This window comes from Chiloscyllium plagiosum, unplaced genomic scaffold (genome assembly GCF_037043375.1).
Source record: "Chiloscyllium plagiosum isolate Xiang-an unplaced genomic scaffold, Cpla_swu_hap1 HiC_scaffold_20, whole genome shotgun sequence".
Lineage (NCBI taxonomy): Eukaryota > Metazoa > Chordata > Chondrichthyes > Orectolobiformes > Hemiscylliidae > Chiloscyllium > Chiloscyllium plagiosum.
Window position 1 is genome coordinate 23813 of NW_028270158.1, and position 6786 is coordinate 30598.

Here is a 6786-nt window from a genome sequence, read left to right on the forward strand (position 1 = left end):
TTGCTTCTTTACTTCAGTGAAAGCTAAAGCCTGTCTATAAGACCATTTCTGATGCTGACCCTTGTTTTGGAGTTGAGGAAATGGTACCAGAATGGATGCCAGGTTGTGTTGAACTCTCCGTAGTAATTCAACAGACACAGAAATTATTTAAGCTCCTGGACAGGTGTGGGGCCAAGACACCTTTGATTGTCCTCATTTTATCTTCCCACAGGTGTAACATGTCAAAGCTGTAACTCTTGAGGGGCCTTGGACATACATTCTTCCCTTCTTAGGCATACACCTGCCTCAGGAAAACACCTTGGGACTATATTCAAGTTCTCTAAGTGTTCCTTATTAGTTTTCCCTGTTACCAGAACGTCATCTAGGTAAATGGTGACCTGAGGCACACCTTCTAAAATGTTCTCCATCGTCCATTGAAAAATTGAACAGGCTGACGATACCCAAATGGCAGTCTCGTACATTGGTACAAGTCCTTATAAGTATTAATTGTAGCATACTTAGACCATAAGACATAGCAGCTGTAATTAGGCCATTTGGCCCATCAAATCTGCTCTGCCATTCAATCATGGTTGATAAGTTTCTTATCCCCGTTCTCCTGCTTTCTCCCTGTAACCCTTGATCCTCTCTTTGATACTCAAGAACCTATATGTCTTAGTCTTAAATATACTAAATGACCTTGAGAAAGTGTATAGGGTATAGGTAAGTAGGGGAAGAGTTAAGTTTTGAGTTTTGAGAAACAAGAGGTTCAGCTAAGCATGACTCAGATCAGATAAGAACTTGCAGTTAATAATAGGGTGCTGGAGGCAAGGGTAATGGGTTAAAAGGTGGAAAAGCATTTAACAATATTGGAAGCATTCAGTATGCAAGGTCAGTTTAACAAGGTGAAAAGTATTCATTACATGAAGCCAGTTAAGGTTAAGAACATTCATTGTGTAACAGCAGATGGCTTAATCTTTACTATTGACACTCGCTGACTGTAACAGTCACCGAATCAAAATGTATGTTGCCTTATCTGGTTCAGTTCCTGCCTCGGGCGACTGTCTGTGCGGAGTTTGCACATTCTCCCCGTGTCTGCGTGGGTTTCCTCCAGGTGCTCCAGTTTCCTCTCACAGTCCAAAGATGTGCAGATCAGGTGAATTGGCCACGCTAAATTGCCCATAGTTAGGTGCATTAGTCAGGGATAAACATAGGGAATGGGTCTGGGTGGGTTACTATTCAGACGGTCGGTGTGGACTTGTTGGACTAAAGGGCCTGTTTCCACACTGTAGAGAATCTAATCTAATCTAATTTTAAAAACCTGCTATTCCAAAGAAGACCGAAAACCCATGTCCTTCTACATACGGGCTATCATTTTCTCTCCCTCCAGCGCCTGGAATAAAGGAGGAGGAGGTAAAACTACTCTGTGTCTCTGAGCATTTTGCATCGACTGAGGGGGGGAATGGGATGATAATCTGGCCTCCCCAACCTTCTGTGGCAATGGTTCCATAGATTCACCATTCTCTGGCTGAAGAAGTATCTTCTTATCTCCGTTCTAAAAGGTCTTCCCTTTACTCTTAAGTGCCCTTGGTTCCTAGTCTCTCCTACCAATGGAAACATTTTCCCAACATTTATTCTGTCCAGGCCATTCAGTATTCTGTATGTTTATATTAGATCCTCCCTCATCCTTCTAAACTCCATCAAGTATAGGCCCAAAGTCCTCAAATATCCCTCATATGTTAAGTTTTCATTCCTGCAACCATTCTCGTGAAGCTCCTCTCTACACGCTCCAGAGTCAGTACATCCTTCCTGAGATATGGGGCCCAAACTGTGCACAATACTCCAAATGTGGTCTGACCAGAGCCTTATAGAGTCTCAGAAGTACATCCCTGCTTTTATATTCAAGTCCTCTCAAAATAGATACCGCCATTGCATCTGCCTTCCTTACTACTGACTCATTCTGCAAGTTTACTTTGAGAGAATCCTGGACTAGAATCTCAAGTGTCTTTGCAAATCAGACTTCTGAATTTTCTCCCCATTTAGAAATAGTCCATGCTTTTATTCTTCCTACCAAAGTGAATGACCTCACATTTTCCCCACATTGTACTCCATCTGCCACTTCTCTATTCACTCTCCTAACATGTCCAAATTCTTCTGCAGCCTTCCTGCCTCTTCAATGCTACCTGTCCCTCTACCTACCTTTGTATCATCTGCAAACTTAGGCAAAATACCCTCAGTTCCTTCATCTCGATCCTTAATATATAAAGTTGTGGTCCCAACACTGAGCCTTACGGAACACCATTTGTCACCAGCTACCATCCAAGCTTCTATCCATGCTAGCACCTTGCCTCTGACACTATGGACCCTTATCTTACTCAGTAGCCTCCTGTGTAGCACTTTGTCAAAGGCCTTCTTGAAGTCCAGGTAGATAATATCGATTGGCTTTCCTTGGTCTAACCTGCTCATTACTTCCTCAAAGAATTCTAGCACATTTGTCAGGCATGACCTTTCCTTGATGAAACCATGCTGACTTTGCCCTATTTTATCATACACTTCCAAGTATTCAGAAATCTCATCCTTCACAATGGATTCCAAGATCTTACCGATGACTAAGGTTAGGCTAATCAATCTGTAATTTTGTGCCTTTTGCTTGGGGTGTCACTTTAGCGATTTTTCAGTCCTCTGGGACTTCTGACAATCCTGGTCTAAACACAACCTCAAGTAACTCTGAAGGGCAAAGCTCCTGCCAGCTTTGTGTACAAATCCTCTATCCTAGGGATTTGGGTATTTGTCCAACTGCAAAAAATGGCTTACTTTTAGCTCAAATCCCCACAAAAGCAAATTGACCCATCAGGCTTCAAAACTGGTACAACTAATGCTGTCCATTCCACAAATTGGACTGGTTGAACAATTCTATCACTTTGCAGTCTCCTGAGTTCTGTTCCTACTTTTGCCCATTAGGCAAATAGACAACTGTATTCCTGATGAAGGGCTTTTGTCCGAAACGTCGATTTTACTGTTCCTCGGATGCTGCCTGAACTGCTGTGCTTTTCCAGCACCACTCTAATCTAGACTCTGGTTTCTAGCATCTGCAGTCATTGTTTTTACCAAATAGACAACTGTTACAATGTCTTACCAGGAAGGATCCTGAAGAAAATTGTGAATGTTTAGGCTTTATTTTGGGATTTAGCTGTGGGCTGACCTACAATTACTCTTATCAGGATATATCCTAAGGAAGGCCATGCAGTTGCCTGCACTCAAATCGTATTCCCTAAGCTCAGGCAGCCTGAGTTACCATGTCACCCATGTGTTCCACTTGTCATATTTTCTGATGAAAAAGCCAGTTGTAGCACCTGTTTGAAGTCCAGTTGAGCTTCAGCCAGTAAGCAGTTTTGCATAGTCACATCATTAATCCTACAAACTAAGCACCCTATTAAGGGTTAAACCAAATTCACAGCTTCTGCTGGTAACCTTAACCTAGTCAAAAACCCCAATACAGATTCCCCTAGTTCTTGAATGTCAAATAAAAGCAATCACATCTCAGAATTAAGGGAGGCTTGGGAATCGTAATATTCCTTAACTATGTCATTCAACTCTGGGAAGGTTTTTGTATCTGGTGCCTCATGAAAAATGAGGTTCCTAATGACAGAAAAAGCTGCAGCTCCACAGGCTGGCAAGAGAATTACTCATTTTTTATCTGCCACAATGTCGTTTACCCAGAAAAAATAATGCATTCTTTCCACAGACTGGGCCTAGTCCTCAAAATCAAGCTTCCCAAACAGAGGCACAATATTAGAAAATGACTTCCAAATGACTGTTATGAGCAACTTTCTTCATGCTTTACTTGTCACCACTGAATAACTCTTCAGAGGCTGGCATCCCTTGAAATATTACCCTTTATTTACAAATGTATAGCCTTTGATAATAGCACTGCTTCTCACTGAGTCAGACATTCGAGGTTCTCAATGTCCCTGACATTCATCTTTTTCTGTCAGCCAGGTCACCTCGATTGGTCCAGATTAACAGTCCCAATCAGAAAACTCACATTCTCTGAGGTTAAGTTAGTTGACCTCATCACAATCACTACTTTGTCCATCTCTTATTGTCCAGAGGGCATTTAAGAGTCAACCACATTGCTGTGGGTCTGGAGTCACATATAAGGCAGATCAGGAAAGGTTATTAGAACATAGAACATTACAATGCAGTACAGGCCCTTCAACACACCATGTTGCGCTGACCTGTGGAACCAATCTGAAGTCCATCTAACCTACACTATTCTATTATCATCCATATGTTTATCCAATGACCATTTAAATGCCCTTAAAGTTGATGAGTCTACTACTGTTGCAGGCGGGGTGTTCCACGCCCTTACTATTCTCCTCTAACATGTATCTATCATCCCTCAATTTAAAACTATGTCCCCTCATGCTAGTCATTACCATCTGTGGAAAAAGGCCCTCACTGTCCACCCTATTAGATTCCCTACAGTATGGAAACAGGCCCTTCGGTCCAACTCAATTAAGTCACTTCTCAACCTACGACTCTCTAACAAAAACAGCCTCAAGTCCCTCAGCCTTTCCTCATAAGACATGTCCTCCATACCAGGCAACATCCTGATAAATCTCCTCTGCATCCTTTCCAAAGCTTCCACATTCTTCCTATAATGCGGCAACCAGAACTGTACACAATACTCCAAGTGCAGCCGCACCACAATTTTGTATAGCGTGGGTTGCCTCTGGGAGCTCTGGTTTCCTCCTACAGTCCAGAAATGCGCAGGTTAGGTGAATTGGCTATGCTAAATTGCCCGTAGTGTTAGGTGAGGGGGTAAATGTAGGGGAATGGGGCTGGGTGGGTTGCTCTTCGGAGGGTCGATGTGGCCTTGTTGGGCCAAAGGGCCTGTTTCCACACTGTAAGTAACCTTATCTAATATAATCTCATGGTTTCAAAACTCAGTCCCTATACCAATAAAAGCTAACACACTGTATGCCTTCTTAACAATCCTATCAACCTGGGTGGCAACTTTCAGGGATCTATGTACATGGACACTCTCTGCTCATCTACACTACCAAGAATATTACCAAAAGCCCAGTACTCTTTATTCCTGTTGCTCCTTCCAAAGTGAATCACCTCACACGTTTCTGCCTTAAACTCCATTTGCCACCTCTCAGCCAGCTCTGCAGCTTATCTATGTCCCTCTATAACCTGCAACATCCTTCAGCACTCTCCACAACTCCACCGACCATAGTGTCATCCGCAAATTTATTAACCCATCCTTCCATGCCCTCATCTAAAAATGACAAACAGCAGTGGGGTTTTCTGACAAACTATTTGTGGTTATTATAAGACTCAAAGTTCCAAATTTTCATTGAATTCTGCCATGGGGAAGGGTCTGAATCCAGGATACAGAACATGACGGGCCTCTGGATAAACACTGATCCATCGCCATGCCAACCAGACTTGTCACTCCAGGTAAAGTTTAATCCCATGATGTTTTCCACATGAAATGTCTGAAAGAAACTACAAATGTGCATTACACTATTTTCAGCAGATATTACTCTCAAACTCTCAAATTTTGGGTGGCACGGTGGCTAAGTGGTTAGCACTGCTGCCTCACAGCACCAGGGACCCAGGTTCGATTCCGGCCTTGGTCTGTGTGGAGTTTCTGAAGAAGGGCTTATGCCCGAAATGTCGATTCTCCCGTTCCTTGGATGCTGCCTGACCTGCTGCGCTTTTCCAGCAACACATTTTCAGCTCTGATCTCCAGCATCTGCAGTCTTCACTTTCTCCTGTGTGGAGTTTGCACATTCTCCCCATGGCTGCGTGGGTTTTCTCCGGGTGCTCTGGTTTCCTCCCACAATCCAAAGATGTGCAGGTTAGGTGAATTGGCCATGCTAAATTGCCCAGTGTCACCGGGTTACACTTCGTAGGGTCGGTGCAGACTTGTTGGGCTAAAGTACCTGTTTCCATACTGTAGGAAATCTAATCTAATCCTAAATCAATTATAAAACAGATTTCCAGCACTGACCGGAAAATTATAAGACCCACTCCATCTCAAGAAGACAGCATTCCAGGATAGGGCCTGGCGCTTGGGAGGACTACGCAGGCATGCCAGGATAGAGCCTGGGACTGGTAGGACTAAATGGATATGCCAGGATCGGGTCTGGTTCTGGGAGGACCTCGCAGGCCTGCTGGGATGATGATTTGGAGATGCCGGTGTTGGACTGGGGTGTACAAAGTTAAAAATTCAAAGTTGACAACCACCTGATGAAGGAGCGTCGCTATGAAAGCTAGTGCTTCCAATTAAACCAGTTGGACTATAACCTGGTGTTGTGTCATTTTAAACTATGCTGGGATAGGGCCTGGCGCTAGGAGTTCGACATGAGCTTGCCGGGATAGGGCCTGGCGCTGGGAGGACTACACGGGCATGCCGGGATAGGGCCTGGCGCTGGGAGGACTACACGGGCATGCCGGGATAGGGCCTGGCGCTGGGAGGACTACACGGGCATGCCGGGATAGGGCCTGGCGCTGGGAGGACTACACGGGCATGCCGGGATAGAGCCTGGGGCTGGGAGGACTACACGGGCATGCCGGGATAGGGCCTGGCGCTGGGAGGACTACACGGGCATGCCGGGATAGGGCCTGGCGCTGGGAGGACTAGACGGGCATGCCGGGATAGAGCCTGGCGCTGGGAGGACTACACGGGCGTGCCGGGATAGGGCCTGGCGCTGGGAGGACTACACGGGCATGCCGGGATTGGGCCTGGCGCTGGGAGGACTACACGGGCATGCCGGGATAGGGCCTGGCGCTGGG